The sequence below is a fragment of the Triticum dicoccoides genome, chromosome 5B, assembly GCF_002162155.2.
Source record: "Triticum dicoccoides isolate Atlit2015 ecotype Zavitan chromosome 5B, WEW_v2.0, whole genome shotgun sequence".
NCBI lineage: Eukaryota > Viridiplantae > Streptophyta > Magnoliopsida > Poales > Poaceae > Triticum > Triticum dicoccoides.
This window is the reverse complement of record NC_041389.1, coordinates 6,836,927-6,837,851: the sequence shown is the minus strand read 5'-3', so window position 1 is coordinate 6,837,851 and position 925 is coordinate 6,836,927.

The window sequence follows — 925 nt, the reverse complement described above, 5'->3', positions numbered from 1 at the left end:
GTTGCTCAGACAAGGAGGGGTCGTCGATGAGGTAGTCGACCATAGGGGCATCAGCATCGGTCTCGGAGTCTACCAGAAAGGAGTAACGGAGGGGGAACACAATAAATAACAGAGCAATCAAATGTAACACAAAGCAAGACGCGGCAATACGTTGTGCTAGGGGTGTCCTAACGTAGGGATAGGCGATACCGGTGAAGGGGGAAACATCCGGGAAAGTATCCCCAGTGTTTCGCGTTTTCGGACAGACGAACCGGAGGTGAAATGTTGCAGGTTCACTATGCTAGGGACGCGTGGCGGACGAACAGGCTGCGTATCTGGATTCGTCTCGTCGTTCTGAGCAACTTTCATGTAGAAAGTATTTTAATCCGAGTTACGGATTAAAAGATATGATTTTCTAAAGATTTTATTAATTTTCTGGAATTTAATTAATTATCTAATTAATTCGAAAAACAGATTAATGACATCAGCATGATGTCATGCTGACATCAGCAGTCAACAGAGTTGACGTGGTCAACCTGACATGTGGGTCCAGTGGGACCCACCTGTCATTCTCTGTTTAGGTTAATTACAGATTAGTTAATTTAATTACTATTTAATTAACCTAACTAGTTAACTAAATTAACTAAACCGGATTAATTAACTTAATTAATTCATTAGATAATTAATTAATTAATAATTAATTTTGTTAAATCATTTTTATTTTTATTAATTATATTTATTTTAATTAATTTTAATTTTTTTTTTATTATTTCTTTTAATCCCTCTTTTTTTTTGTTCTGGGGCGTGGGCCCCATGTGTCTGTGGCCCAGAGGGGCTAGCGGGCATGGGTGCGGGCGCTCGCCCGAACGGCGTGGGCGCTGGGCGCGGGCGCACCCGAGCGGGCACTCGCCCGCAGGGTGGGACGAGGCCGCCGGGGCACCGACGA